Raw genomic sequence first — 15,442 nt, 5'->3', positions numbered from 1 at the left:
TGCATGATGCATTCTCTACAACAACATATAATCTGGCAAAACAAACAAAATAAATGTGTAACTACTGTTACAGGAATGAGGTGATTAAGTATTAGCACACAGCTTTAGGTGAAAGTCCACAATTTGCTCCAGACTTTTTTCTTCTATCCAAGAGTGCCTTTTATAATTCATATATTTTTTTTAAACAAAAGAAGCAAAGAGAAGACTGAACAGAGTTTCGTTATCTTATCTTATACATAGGACCTAAATACCATTCTTGCTCATCAATTCCACCTGTCTTGGTAAGAAAAACATTTGTTTATCCGTTGTGAGATGGAAAAGCATAGACAACAATCAGTCAAGAATCTAGTACTTTAGGTAACAGACAATGTCTGACAATGTGTTATGAACATTTTTACTGTTGATTTACTGACATAATGACCTAAACTTGGTCATTGTTTTACTTTATAATGGTAGCCAGTTCTTTAAAAGGCTTGCTGAAAATCAGTAAAAGTAAAATACACTATTATTGACATTTTCCTTACTAGAGATGAGCTTTATGTTCGACTCGAACATTGGCTGTTCGCGCGAACAGCGAACAATTTGGGGTGTTTGCGGCAAATTCAAAAAGCCACGGAACACCCTTTAAAAGTCTGTGGGAGAAATCAAAAGTGCTAATTTTAAAGGTTAATATGCAAGTTATGAAAAAGAAAGTTATGCGAGTTATTGTCATAAAAAGTGTTTGGGGACCTGGGTCCTCCCCCAGGGGACATGTATCAATGCAAAAAAAAGTTTTAAAAACAGCAGTTTTTTTTGGGAGCAGTGATTTTAATAATGCTTAAAGTGAAACAATAAAAGTGAAATATTCCTTTAAATTTTGTACCTGGGGTGTGTGTATAGTATGCCTGTAAAGTTTCCCATGTTTCCCGTGTTTAGAACTGTCCCTGCACAAAGTGTAATTTCTAAAGGAAAAAAAGTCATTTATCAAAGGTGACCCCCAGATTCCAGCCCCCCTATGTGAATTGGTAACGGGGTACATTGTTACCCTACCATTTCACAAAGAAAGTGTAAAAAAAAAAATTGACAGACAGCACACTTGTCCAAAGCCAGGACCTATCCAGGGAGCGGAACTTATGTGAAGGCGGGCACTGGGTGATTCAAATAAAATCGGACAAATCGGGAGATGCCGGCCTGTGTGATGATCTGGCCGGCTGCATTGCTGGGCACAGGTGAGGCTGCATTGCTGGGCACAGGTGAGGCTGCATTGCTGGGCATATGTGAGGCTGCATTGCTGAGCACAGGTATGCTTAAGTGTATGACTTTTACTTTGCTGATATGGGCTCTAGCACCAGATCTTTTGTAGACCTAGTATCGCCCCTGACAGTTGGTATGCTATAGCAGGAAAAAAAGTATGTACAGATAAATGATCATCTATTTAGTTATTTAGTGCAATTCTAATACTAACCCTTCATCGGTAACTTGTTTACTTTTATATCAAGGTATTTATATTGGTACTGTTCTATTGGTAATTTCCTATTGTAAATGTTCTAGTAATAGTATTCTAGTAATAATATTCCAGAGCATTGTTGTCTTTGTTATCATCAAATACAAATTATAGAAATGTTTTCTTTTCTTCATAATCTTTGTTGACTTGACCTGTTTTAAAATTTTAAAATAAATTTCAATTTAAACTATATTATTGGATTTCTCAGCACTACTTTTTTCAGTTTATGAAATTCATAGAGACAGGTTTAGCTTATTCATTATCGATATAGAGGATGGGATGGATAGCTCAATCTCAATATTTGCAGATGATACAAAGTTAAGCAGGGCAATAACTTCTGCGCAGGATGTTGAAACCTTACAATAAGTCCTAAATAAAATAATAGGTTGGGCAGCTACATGGCAAATGAGGTTTAGCCCAGGTTCACACTGGGCTGCGGGAGTGAAGTGGAGCGAGTTCAACTGAACTCGCATGATTTCACTCTCGCTTGTCAGTCCTGATTTTGGCCACGATTACAGAGACATCTGTGCAGTTTCTGTACGGAAACTACTTTTTGAAATCGGTGCAGCGCAGCAGATGCGGCATCGCACCAATTAGGACGGTGCCATTGCCAGCAAATGCGGCCGATTTGACGTGCGATTTGGCATGTCAGATCGCACCAGTGTGAACTAGGGCTAAATGTTGAAAAATGTAAAGTAATGCATTTGGGTGCTAAAGTTACTCTCTAGGGGGAGAACCTCTGGAGGAATCTAGGATGGCAAAAGACCTGGGGGTCCTTGTAGATGACAGGCTTAGCAACAGCATGCAATGCCAAGCTGCTGCAAGTAAAGCCAACAGAATATTAGCATGCATTAAAATAGGATTACAGCTTACCTGTAAATTCCTTTTCTTGGGAATACATCACGGGACACAGAGCCTTAATTAATGGGTTATGTAGTTACCACAGGTGATTGGACACTGGTAAGCCCAATTAAAATTGAGTTCCTCATCTATATAACCCCTCCCAAATGGAGAGTACCTCAGTTTTGTAGCAAAGCAATAAGTGTCCCACGTTTAACTCCGAAGAGCGGCGGGAGCTCTGTGTCATATGATGTATTCCCAAGAAAAGGATTTTACATGTAAGCTGTATAAAAAAATCCTATTTTCTTGCTCATACATCACGGGACACAGAGCCTTAATTACTTAATGGGATGTTCCATAGAAATGCTAAAATTGAGGGAGGGAGACACAGATCAAAACAAGACCGCCATCGGGCCAGAGGATCTACGCCTAAAGGCGGCATCCTCATACCCTCTCACATTTAGCAGGTAGAATTTAGTAAATGTATGGACCGAAGACCAGGTAGCAGCCTTACAGATCTGAGCCATGGAGGCCTGGTGATGCACTGCCCATGAAGCACCAACTGCTCTAGTCTAGTGCGCTTTCACCTGAAAAGGAGGAATCTTCTTTTCTAAACCATAGGCCTGAATAATGACTTGTCGAATCCAACTCACAATAGTGGTCTTCAACGCTGCCTGGCCCTTCCTTGGACCCTGTGGCAGAATAAACGGACAACCAGTCTTTTATATCTGAGCTGTAGCTTGCAGAAAAACCTTTACCATTCTTACAACATCTAGAGAGTGTAGAATCTCTTCCTCCGCAGACTGCGGATCTGAAAAAAAAAATGGTAGGACTATATCTTGATTCAGATGAAATCCTGATACCACCTTAGGTAAGAAAGTTGGGTGAGGACGCAGTACCACCCTGTTTTCATGAATAATCATATATGGTTCTTTACACGAAAGAGCCGCCAATTCCGATACCCTCCTTGCTGAGGATATGGCTACTAAACAAACCAGTTTCTTTGTCAAAAACGGATAATACCAAATTCAAATCCCATGGGCACACAAGAGAATTAACCGATGGATTCAAGCGTAGTGCTTCCTGAACAAAGGCCCGGACTAGGGAATGAATGGCATACTTCCTAGGATGCCATCTTCTGGGTTCACACCAGGAAACCTATGCCTTCCAGATTCTGTAGTAGATGAGCATGGAGGCCGGCTTCCTAGCATTAACCAGAATGGATAGGACTGGACCTGAGAGCTCACGTTTCCTCAGAATGTGGGTCTCAATAGCCAAACCGTCAAATTTAGACTTTGTAAGGCAGGATTGAAAAATGGACCCTGCGATAGTAGGTCTGAGTGTAGTTGGAGAACCCAAGGTCTTCCTACTGCCATCCTTATGACTTCTGCGCACCAGGGTCATCTGGGCCAAGCCGGGGCAACCAAAATCACTGGCTTTCCTTCCCTCTTGACTCTCTGAAGGAATCGTGGGAGAAGCGGAACTGAAGCGAACATATAAATCAGAGAATAACGATCCCATGAGATTGTCAGAACATCCGACCCTTGGGCACAGGGATCTCTTGTTCTTGACACAAAGTTGTCCAGCTTTGCATTGAACCTGGAAGCCAACAGGTCCACATCTGGGGTACCCCATTTTTGACATATGATTTGAAATATGTCGGGTGTAGAGACTATTCTCCTGGGCTCAGCTGCTGGCGGCTTAAAAAATCTGCCAATTTTCTACCCTGGAATGAAAACTGGAGATAGGTGAGGCAAGTGGCTTTCTGCCCAGGCCAGGATGCGATGCACCTCTCTTTGAGCATTCAGACTTCTGGTGCCTCCTTGGTGATTGATATAGGCCACTGCTGTAGCATTGTCGGACTGAATCCAAACAGGCCAACCCTGCAGTCTGTAAGACCAGAATCTGAGGGCCAGATGAATTGCCCTAATCTCCAGAATGTTAATGGATAGGAGCTTTTCGGCTCCGGGCCACTTCCCCATGGCAGATGCCTCTCATAGAACTGCCCCCCAGCCAAGAAGGCTGGTCACTGTGGTTACCAATTTCCAGGTAACCGGAGTGAAGGATTTTCCTTTTGACAGATTTTGGGGGAGCAACCACCAATTGAGGCTCTGGCGAACCTTTGGAGATAAGATCATAGGAAGGTCCAGGGCCTGAACATCTTTGTTCCAAGCGGACAGAATTCTGCCCTGTAACGGCCTTGAGTGAAACTTGGCGTAAGGCATAGCCTCGAATGAGGCTACCATCTTTCTCAATAATCTCATGCATAGAAGAATGAAAGGCCTTCTCTTTGCCTTTATCACTTAGACCAAGTCTCCTATGGCTTTTGCCTTTGGCTTGGGAAGTTATACCTTACTTTGGGACATGTCTATAATTATGCCTAAATACTCCAGCCTTCTTTGTGGCTTTAAAGAGAATTCGTTCAGATTAAGGGCCTGTAATGGACGTTCCCTGGTTCAATTTCAGGACATGTATTCTATTTTGCCTCTAAGTCAAATTTATAACAGTGAAAGCATGCAAATACGAGTGAAGTAATCACGCTGCTAACTCCATCGTCTTCCAACCCACAAAGAGGCGGAACTTTATTGGAATCACAGCTTTTATAGACAAAGTGACATAAGCAAGCATCATCATATGGGTACATCTGATTCGCTAATCCACATATGGTGTTCTCTTGTGACGTCTGTTTCTTGCCACGAGGCGAACATTCCACACTCATGGGGGCCATCTTCCTTTGCTCGGTGGAAAGAGGGAGGAGGGAGACATCTTGCTTTTTAGCTTTACTTCCGGGCTGTGATTCAACCTCTATAATGACTTAATTCAAGAAAACAATAATAGTGCCTGTCACAGAATACTGAAACTCGTACTCATATACATTATATATATATATATATATATATATAATTTATATATATATATATATATATACACACATATATATATATACACACACATATATATATATATATATATATATCAAGAAACAAAGAAATAAAACAATAAAAGAAAGGAAAGCAATATTTGAGTGGTTAGGAGAAAGAGAACATTTTATCAACTCCATCACAGACCCAGCCTAGGTACTCTAAGTATTCCACTGTGCTGTGCACATTGTGGCCCAAGCGTGCAGCGGACTGATCTATGATTAACAGATCGTCCAGCTAGGCTGTTACTGCTATGCCCCGTGCCCTTAGCCTTGCCAGGGCCGGGCCAGTATTTTTGTGAACACTCGAGGTGCCATAGCCAGCCCGAAAGTAAGGGCCACAAACGGAAAGTGGCGCCGATCAACCGCAAACCTTAGAAACTTTTGGTGAGCAGGGAATATTGGCACATGTAGATATGCATCTCTGATGTCTATTGATGCCAGGAATTCTCCTCCCTGAAGGGTGGAAACAACTGAACGGACAGACTTCATGCGAAAGGAGTAAATGTTCAGAAACTGATTCAGGCTTTCATAGGCGTGCACAGACTATTTCATTAGGATGTGCACCTCAAACCAAAGATCAAACACACGTGCGTGTGTGTATATATATATATATATATATATATATATATATATATATATATATATATATACAGTACAGACCAAAAGTTTGGACACACCTTCTCATTCAAAGAGTTTTCTTTATTTTCATAACTATGAAAATTGTAGATTCACACTGAAGGCATCAAAACTATGAATTAACACATGTGGAATTATACATAATAAAAAAGTGTGAAATAACTGAAAACATATTTCATATTCTAGGTTCTTCAAAGTAGCCACCTTTTGCAGCAGACACATCTCTAGAACTGTTAAGAGGAGACTGTGTGAATCAGGCCTTCATGGTAGAATATCTGCTAGGAAATCACTGCTAAAGAAAGGCAACAAGCAGAAGAGACTCGTTTGGGCTAAAGAACACAAGGAATGGACATTAGACCAGTGGAAATCTGTGCTTTGGTCTGATGAGTCCAAACTTGAGATCTTTGGTTCCAACCCCTGTGTCTTTGTGCGACGCAGAGAAAGGTGAATGAAGGACTCTACATGCCTGGTTCCCACCGTGAAGAATGGAGAGGAGTGTGATTTGTGGGGGGTACTTTGCTGGTGACACTGGTTGGGGATTTATTCAAAATTGAAGGCATACTGAACCAGCATGGCTACCACAGCATCTTGCAGCGGCATTCTATTTCATCCAGTTTTGTGTTTTAGTTGGACCAATCATTTATTTTTCAACAGACAATGACCCCAAACACCCTCCAGGCTGTGTAAGGGCTATTTGACCAAGAAGGAGTGGTGATGGGGTGCTACCTCTTGAAGCTCATCAAGAGAATGCCAAGAGTGTGCAAAGCAGTAATCAAAGCAAAAGGTGCTACTTTGAAGAACCTAGAATATGAAATAAATTTTCAGTTGTTTCACACTTTTTTGTTATGTATAATTCCACATGTGTTAATTCATAGTTTTGATGCCTTCAGTGTGAATCTACAATTTTCATAGTCATTAAAATAAAGAAAACTCTTTGAATGAGAAGGTGTGTCCAAACATTTGGTCTGTTACTGTATATAAATATATATATATATATTATATATATATATATATATATATATATATATATAAATAAATATGCAATTTTTTTGCTGACAAGCCAGGGTTCATATCGATTGAAGTGTGTGTGTGTATATATATATATATATATATATATATATATATATATATATATATTTATTTATATTGTGTAAAAATAAATATATATGTATTACATCTACAATTCCAAACCCTGGCTTGTCAGTAAAAAAGTGCAGATTTTTAAATATATATATATATATACACACACTTTTTTGCTGACAGTGACAAGCCAGGGTAGGGTGCATATCATATCGATTGGTTGCCTTCTTTTTTTGGTCCATCATTTGCCCACTGCCTGCCCTGCTCAGTGCTGTCTCACTCAGTGGCGTCACTAGGGTTGCTGTCACCCGGAGCAGCAAAACACTGTGTCACCCCCCGACACCACGCTGTATGTTATATATACACTGGTCTGCATATAATGTATTGTATGGTGCCAGGGTACAGCCTGTACATTATATGTACACCATACGGTACATTATATACACTGGTCTGTATATAACAAGAAGAGAGATACAGGAGAAAGAGAGAAAGGGGGACAAGAAGTTGGTGGAGGGAGGCAAAGATAGAGAAAGTGTGGTGAGAAAAAAATGGGGGGGGGGAGAGAGGTAGAGAGAGAGAGGTGGGGGGAGAGAGAGAGGGGTGGGGTATAGAGAGAGGTGGGGGAGAGAGGTGGGAGAGGGAGAGAGGTGGGAGAGGGTGAGGGAGAGAGAGGTGGGGGCGGGAGAGGAGAGAGAGAGGTGGGGGAGAGAGAGAGAGAGGTGGGGGGGGAGAGGTGGGGGAGAAAGAGAGAGGTGGGGGGGAGAGAGGTGGGGGAGAAAGAGAGAGAGGTGGGGGGGGAGAGAGAGGTGAGAGAGGTGGGGGGAGAGGTGGGGGAGAGAGAGAGGGGAGAGGTGGGAGAGAGAGGTGGGGGAAGAGGTGGGAGAGAGAGAGAGGTGGGGGGGGAGAGAGAGAGAGGTGGGGGGGAGAGAGAGAGGTGGGGGAGAGAGAGAGGTGGGAGAGGGAGAGAGGTGGGGAGAGAGAGAGAGGTGGGGGAGAGAGAGAGAGGTGGGGGAAAGAGAGAGGTGGGGGAAAGATAGAGAGGTGGGAGAGAGAGAGAGGTGGGAGAGAGAGGTGGGGGGAGAGGTGGGGGAGAGAAAGAGGTGAGAGAGGTGGGAGAGAGAGGTGGTGGGAGAGAGAGGTGGGAGAGAGAGAGAGAGAGAGAGGTGGGGGAGAGAGAGAGGTGGGGGGAGAGAGAGAGGTGGGGAAAGAGAGAGAGGTGGGGGAGAGAGAGAGGTGGGGGGAGAGAGAGAGAGGTGGGGGAGGGAGAGAGGTGGGGGAGGGAGGGAGAGGTGAGAGGTGGGGGAGAGAGAGGGCGGTGGGGGATAGAGAGAGGTGGGGGATAGAGAGAGGTGGGGGAGGGAGAGGGAGAGAGAAAGGTGGGGAAGGGAGGGAGAGAGAGGTGGGGGAGGGAGAGAGAGAGAGGTGGGGGAGGCAGAGAGAGAGAGGTGGGGGAGAGAGAGAGGTGGGGGAGAGAGAGGTGGGGAGGAGAGAGAGAGGTGGGGGAGGGAGAGGTGGGGGAGAGAGAGAGAGGTGGGGGAGAGAGAGAGGTGGGGGAGAGAGAGAGGTGGGGGAGAGAGAGAGGTGGGGGAGAGAGAGGTGGGGGAGAGAGAGAGGTGGGGAGGGAGAGAGAGAGAGGTGGGGGCAGGAGGGGGGGCAGTGCAAAAGGTGGTGGGGGGAGACAGGTGTTTTGTTCTGTGTGCAAAAGTTTCACTTACCAATTATGCCTCCCTCTTCTCAGGCTGGTTCCCCTTTAGGTGGCTTATGTAGCTATAGCAGCCATTGTTTCATATCTCCCGCCCAGCTTCTCACAAAACCCCAATCACAGCTCATTGCATGCAGGGGGTTGGACTGTGGGCGGGGTTGGGCGGACACAAATGGGAGGCGGAGTGTGGCATTGGACAGTTAGTGTAGTGAGGGAGAGGCTGGGAGAACAGACAGGACCAACCGGACGCTGAGCACTTGCAACCCCACTCCCAAGTGAGATGGCTCTCCAAATCAGGCAGAGTCCCGTTATCTGCTTGGTTATGATTGCAAGGCAGAGCAGAGATAGGGCACTGGCTCACACTGCAGTGCTCACCTTGATTCCAGCAGGCTGCAGCCACTCTCCAGGCTCCACTAGTCCGCTGCTTCAAAGCGAGAGAGAGGATGGAGGGAGGAGGCAGATGTAGATCACTCCGCCAGCGCATGCTCGTGACGTCATCTTCCCGACGTGCATAGCACAAAATTACGTTACGCCGAGCTTCGTGAATCGCGTCGGGAAAAAAAAAAGATACGGCGGGATTTTTTGGGGAAAAAAATAAATAAATAACAGCGTCGCGGGGTAAGAAGGGTCTACTTTTACAAGGTGTAAACAGTTTACCACTTTTTAAAAGCAGCCCTAATTTTACACATGCAACTTAATACTTACGGAGAAAAAACGAAGCGTAAAAAGCTTTGTGGATCTCCGAAGGTGCTAATTTGCATACCCGAAGCGGCATTTGGACGCGAAATGCCCCCAGCGGCGGGTGCGGTACTGCATCCTAAGATCCGGCAGTGTAAGTACCTTACACATGTCGGATCTTCTGTCTATCTCTTGGAAACTGATTCTGTGGATCAGTTCCAAAGATAGAAACAGGGATACACAGGCGGAACAGCAGATCCGCCTGGTATCTCTTTTGAGGATCTGGCCCCTGGATCCTGCCCCAGGGGACCATGTAGCAATGCAAAAAACGTTTTAAAAACTGACGTTTTTTTTTCGGCAGCAGTGATTTTAATGATGCTTAAAGTGAAAAAAGTGAAATATTCCTTCTTAATATCGTACCTTCTGGGTGTCTATAGTATGCCTATGAAGTGGCATGTGTTTCCCGTGTTTTGAACTGTCCTTACACAAAATGACATTTATATAGGAACAAAAAGACATTTAAAACTGCTGGCGGCTTTAATGTAATGTATGGTCCCTGCAATATAGATGAAAATCATTGAGAAACATGCATGGGTTCCCCCCCCAGGCAGATACCAGCCCCTTTGGGTCTTGAATGGATATTAAGGGAACCCCGCACCCCAAATTAAAAAAAGGAAAGGCGTGGGGCCCCCAGGCCCTATATACGCTGAACAGCAGTATACAGGCGTGTAAACAAGACAGGGACTGTAGGTTTGTTGTGAAGTAGAATCTGTTTGGTAATTTTTGAACTGGTACATGTTTAACCACTTGCTTACTGGGCACATATACCACCTTCCTGCCCAGGCGAAATTTCAGCTTTCGGCACTGCGCCGCTTTAACGGACAATTGATGTCCTTTTTTTTCCCACAAATAGAGCTTTCTTTTGGTGGTATTTTATCACCTCTACGGTTTATATTTTTTGCACTATAAACAAAAATAGAGCGACAATTTAAAAAAAAACACAATATTTTTTAGTTTTTGCTATAATAAATATCCCATTTTAAAAAAAAAACAATTTTTTTTTTCAGTTTAGTCCGATATGTATTCTTCTACATATTTTTGGTAAAGAAAAATCGCAATAAGCGTATAGTGATTGGCTTGTGGTTCGCCTACAAAATGGAGGTTAGAATTATTTACTTTTTTTTTTATTATTTAGATTTTTTTACTTGTAATGGCGGCGATCTGTGATTTGTTGTTACGAAATGCGATATTAAAGCGGACACATCGGACACTTTTTGGAGACCATTCACATTTGTACAGCGAACACTGCTATAAAATGCACTGGTTCGACTGTATAACTGTGACTGGCAGGGAAGGGGTTAACACTAGGGGCCTCAAGGGGTTAAATATGTACCCTGGGAGTGATTCCTACTGTGGGGAGGGGGACTGACTGGGGGAGGTGACCGATGGTTGTCCCTATGTACAAGGGACACACCATTGGTCTCCTCTCCCTGACAGGACGTGGAGCTCTGTGTCTACACACAGAGCTCCACGTCCCTGCTCTGTGACAGACGATCGCGGGTAGCCTGGCGGACATCGACGCCGGCACACGCGCCCCCCAGTGGCGTAGTATAGACGGCTTCCCGGGCAGGACAGAGTCACCTTGCAGCCGTATATAGTCAGCCGCAAGGTGGGAAGTGGTTAAGTGTTAGCTCCAGCCAAAAAATCTATTTTTTAAGCTTTTGGAAAAAATAGGGAAGGGTTATCACCCCTGTAACATTTGTTTTGGCTGTTTGTGCACCTGTTCAGAAGATTTCACCTCACTTCCGTCCCAATGACAAATGTTTTTTATTTTTTTTATTTGGGGGTTTTAGTGAAACAAGGATTGGCGATAAAGCATCAGTGGAGAAGAGACACCTTTTTCCCATATTAACTCTTACAGGAGAGAATTTTCCTTCCTAGGGGTAGATTTCCTCTCACTTCCTGTTGTCTCCTTTCCGTTTGCAAGTAGAGTCCGTTTGTAAGTTGATGTTTGAAAGTAGGGGCCTGCCGTATATACTATGCAGAAATTTTGGGGCCTTAGGTGTTGGTGTTGCCACAAACACTGTAAGCCCTCGCAGTTAGTCTTGGTGGGCGCTGGAACGCCCTGCTGTGAACTATTAATTAAGAATTGTAATTACATGCCATTGTTGAACAGTGGTAGAAAAATTGGGCCTTGATGATGATGGTGGTGGGTGGTGCTGGTGCCACAACACTGTAAGTCCTCACAGTTACTCTTGGTGGGCGCTGGAACGCCCCTGCTGTTAAATATTAGGTCAAGAATTGTAATTACATGCCCTTTTGAACATGGGCAGAAAAATTGGGCCTTTGTTGGTGGTGGTGGTGGTGCTGTGCCACAACACTGTAAGCCCTCACAGTTACTCTTGGTGGGCGCAGAATGGGCCCTGCTGTGAAATTTTAGATCAAGAATTGTAATGACATGCCCCTGTTGAACTGGGGGCAGAAAAAATTGGGCCTTAGGCACTGGTGCCACAAACACTGCAACCCCTCACTAGATACTCTAGTTAGAGCGCAGGAATGAGTCCTGCTACAAAGTACTGCATTCAAAAAATTGTAATTACACAACCCTGTTACAGAAAAATTGGGCCTTAGCCACTGTTGGCGGTGCCAGAACCAAAAATGTTCTTACAAGCTATCAGCATGATCATTGAGGAGGAAGAGGATAGTTACTTAGCATAACAGGATAGTCACTCAGCATCAGCATAGCCAGTCTTGAAGGGAGCTGACATTAAAAAAAATTATTTTGGTTACATCAGCATCAGGTGCTTGGTGGCTGGTGGTGATCCAAGACTGATTCATTTTTATGAAGGTCAGTCGATCGACTGAGTCGGTGGACAGGCGCATCCTGTGATCGGTTACAAAGCCTCCAGCAGCACTGAATGTGCTTTCCAAAAGAACGCTGGATGCAGGACAGGCCAGTAGCTCAATTGCATACTGTGCAAGCTCTGGTCAGTGATCCATCCTCAAGACCCAGTAACCCAGAGGAGTCTGATCTTGCCTCTAGGTATTCCTGCAGCATGTAAAACAGATGCTGGCGATGGTTGCTGGAACCGATCATACCTTGGGGCTGCGGACTAAAAAATTGTCTGACCGCATCGGTCAGACGGCCACCTTCTCCACCGCTTGACTGACTGAAGCCTCAGCAACACATTGTCCAGGACCAGGATTTTGTAACCTCCCAGTCTCTGGGAACGCATTGCACAGACCTTTCTGCAAGGCCGACCGAAGATGTTTCATCCTCTGCGACAGCAAGATAAGGTCCGCAACCTTACCCTTGTAACGTGGATCAAGGAGGGTTGCCAGCCAGTAATGATCCCTCTCCTTGATACCACAAATACAAGGATCCTTCCGCAGGCTTTGCAGGATCAGGGAGGCCAGGCAGCAGTGGCGGAACTACCGCCATAGCAACCCACGCGGGCGCTATGGGGCCCGCAGCTGAGTGAGGATCAGGGGGGCCCGGACCAGAGTGACTGTGTACTGTGACTGAGGGGGAGAGACGCGCTAGTGCCTACTCATGCAGACACAGCCTCGGGCTCTTCCCCTCTGCGGAGGCTTGCTTCCCCGACTCGTCTTCCCGATTCCCAGCTCCCGCACACATGCAGCCCACGGCGGCCGGCCTGCTGTGGCGGCGCTGGCACTTGCAGGTATGGGCTAACAGTGCGGTCGGTGTATATGAGGGTGCTTGGCCGAGGAAAGGGCGGTGGGCGACACGCCCCCATAAGCGGCAGGCAATAGGCAATGTAAAGTGACTGGCGGAGGTGGAGCCTTAAGCTCCGCCTACCCACCTCCGCACTGCTTCCCCCAATCATTTCCTCTGCACCAGGGCAGGGTCTGGCTGTAACGTCAGGAGGAGGAGGAGAGAGAGAGGAGCACGAGGGAAACCCCCAGGCCAGGACAGCAGGTAAAATGTTAACTTTTGATTGGCACAGTGGTGGCATTATTTGATGGGGCACAGTGGCGGGAATTCTTTGATGGGGCACAGTGACATTATTTGATGGGGCAGAGTGGCATTATTTGATGGGGCACAGTGGCATTATTTGATGGGCACAGTGGCGGCATTATTTGATGGGGCACAGTGGCATTATTTGATGGGCACAGTGGCGGCATTATTTGATGGGGCACAGTGGCATTATTTGATGGGCACAGTGGCGGCATTATTTGATGGGCACAGTGGCGGTATTTGATGGGCATTATTTGATGGGGCACAGTGGCGGTATTTGATGGGAACAGTGGCATTATTTGATGGGCACAGTGGCGGCATTATTTGATGGGGCACAGTGGCGGTATTTGATGGGCACAGTGGCATTATTTGATGGGCACAGTGACATTATTTGATGGGGCACAGTGACGGCATTATTTGATGGGGCACAGTGGCACTGCCCTACTGACACCGCTCACTGCCCTACTGACACCGCTCACTGCCCTACTGACACCGCTCACTGCCCTACTGAGACCGCTCACTGCCTACTGACACCGCTCACTGCCTACTGACACCGCTCACTGCCTACTGAGACCGCTCACTGCCCTATTGAGACCGCTCACTGCCCTACTGACACCGCTCACTGCCCTACTGACACCGCTCACTGCCTACTGACACCGCTCACTGCCTACTGACACCGCTCACTGCCTACTGACACCGCTCACTGCCCCGCTGACACCGCTCACTGCCCCGCTGACACCGCTCACTGCCCTTCTGACACCGCTCACTGCCCTACTGACACCGCTCACTGCCCTACTGACACCGCTCACTGCCCTACTGAGACCGCTCACTGCCTACTGAGACCGCTCACTGCCTACTGAGACCGCTCACTGCCCTATTGAGACCGCTCACTGCCCTACTGACACCGCTCACTGCCCTACTGACACCGCTCACTGCCTACTGACACCGCTCACTGCCTACTGACACCGCTCACTGCCTACTGACACCGCTCACTGCCTACTGACATCGCTCACTGCCTACTGACACCGCTCACTGCCCCGCTGACACCGCTCACTGCCCCGCTGACACCGCTCACTGCCCACTGACACCGCTCACTGCCCTACTGACACCGCTCACTGCCCTACTGACACCGCTCACTGCCCTACTGACACCGCTTACTGCCTACTGACACCGCTCACTGCCCTACTGACACCGCTCACTGCCCCACTGACACCGCTCACTGCCCCGCTGACACCGCTCACTGCCTACTGACACCGCTTACTGCCTACTGACACCGCTCACTGCCCTACTGACACCGCTCACTGCCCCACTGACACCGCTCACTGCCCCGCTGACACCGCTCACTGCCTACTGACACCGCTCACTGCCCCGCTGACACCGCTCACTGCCTACTGACACCGCTCACTGCCTACTGACACCGCTCACTGCCTACTGACACCGCTCACTGCCTACTGACACCGCTCACTGCCTACTGACACCGCTCACTGCCCTACTGACACCGCTCACTGCCCTACTGACACCGCTCACTGCCCCGCTGACACCGCTCACTGCCTACTGACACTGCTCACTGCCTACTGACACCACTCACTGCCCTGCTGACACCGCTCACTGCCCTGCTGACACCGCTCACTGCCCCGCTGACATCGCTCACTGCCCCGCTGACATCGCTCACTGCCCCGCTGACATCGCTCACTGCCCCGCTGACATCGTCTACTTTTAAGGTAGGCTAGGTTCATATTTTAACTGTGACATTTATTTTATTTAATCATATTATGGGCACACAAATGCTTTTGTTTTATTTAACCATGCCCCTTTAAGTCCACCCCCTCCACTGTTAACACAATTTGGCCACAGCCACTGTTCACTGCAGCGCGCTATGCGTGCCTCCTTACTACTCTCCTAGGGTAACTCAAAGGTGTCCCAAATCTCTTGCCATCCTATAGCATGTACTACAAAAAGAAATTGCTGTACGCCGCTAAAATGTTCGGGTTTGGCTTGACGAAAAGGTGGCAACCCTAGGCCCGGTGAGGATAAGAGCATCGCCGGCATGGTCTCCCAGCCAGGGGAAGAGAGAGGAGAGGAAGAGGCGAGCAGAGAGCGGAATTGCCCGCTGTAATAGCT

At 46.8% G+C, this 15,442-nt stretch overlaps 1 protein-coding gene across 1 annotated transcript in view; it reads left to right on the top strand.

The window, feature by feature from the left end:
• SLC23A1 (solute carrier family 23 member 1) overlaps positions 1-15,442 on the top strand; it is a 408,950-nt gene continuing 393,508 nt past the window's right edge. The window contains exon 1 of the mRNA XM_040344710.1: positions 1-281. The gene's annotated coding sequence lies outside the window, so the exon portion shown is untranslated. The remainder of the gene's footprint in view (positions 282-15,442) is intronic.

This window comes from Rana temporaria, chromosome 3 (genome assembly GCF_905171775.1).
Source record: "Rana temporaria chromosome 3, aRanTem1.1, whole genome shotgun sequence".
Lineage (NCBI taxonomy): Eukaryota > Metazoa > Chordata > Amphibia > Anura > Ranidae > Rana > Rana temporaria.
Note: the sequence above shows the minus strand (reverse complement) of the source record. Positions and strands in the feature narration are given on the sequence as shown.